Below are 926 nucleotides of genomic sequence, written 5' to 3' on the forward strand. Positions count from 1 at the left end.
ATGAGACAGACAGAACATTCCTCGAGGCCAGAAGCCGTCAACCCATGGAGAGTGCGCCCCTGGCCACGGTGGCTTTTCCGGCTGGAGGGCAGGCACACTGGGACCCGAAAAGGAGGGTACAGGTACGATAATGAAGGTAACACAGGGTACGGTGGCCCCCGGAGGAGGGGGTGCTGACTAGAAATGGTGTCCAGAGTGTTCTGGCTGTGAGGGAAGGTCAGGAGATTCTCACAAGCGATACGTAGAAGGAGGCTGTGTGCAAGTTTTCAAGCTTCAGGAAGGCTTTCTCAGTAGAGTCCAGGTGGCCCCTGAGACCTAGCCCATGAGGGTCGAGTGCCTTTGTCTGCTGGGTTGTACAGTGTAGACCCACTAGGAGACATGAGCCAGGCCCCAAAGTTCTCCATTGCCATAAAGGGCCTGGACATTATCCTGAGGGTAATGGGGAGCCATGGAAGGTTCTTGAGCAGAGCAGATGGAGGAACGGACACTGTGCAGACAGGAAGGAGGTGCAATAATAAAAACCATTGACACATCTGAGTGCCAGGCACTGCCCCGTGACCCTGAGGGGGGAAAAATCTGGAATCATTCCAAGCTTCGCACTTCCAAGAGACAGCCCAGAGCGTTCAACTCGGCCAGGCTTGAGTTGGAATCCCATCTCTGCCCCCTGAAGTGCTGACTGCCTGTATGAGCTTCCAATGTCTGCTGTCACAAAGCGCCACAAATTTAGGGGTTTAGGACAACACAAATTTGGTAGCTCACAGGCCTGGAGGTCAGAAGGCATCAGTGCGGCTGGTTCCTCCGGAGGCTCCAGGGGAGAGTCCATTTTCCTGCCTTTTCCAGCCTACATAGGCAGCTACACCCCTTGGCTTGTGGCCCCTTTCTCCACCTGCAGAGCACCTCGTTCCAACGTCTGCTCTGTCATCACG

Source organism: Lynx rufus, unplaced genomic scaffold (assembly GCF_022079265.1).
Source record: "Lynx rufus isolate CCGP_SWC_20201006 ecotype Redwood Valley unplaced genomic scaffold, mLynRuf1.p SCAF_54, whole genome shotgun sequence".
NCBI lineage: Eukaryota > Metazoa > Chordata > Mammalia > Carnivora > Felidae > Lynx > Lynx rufus.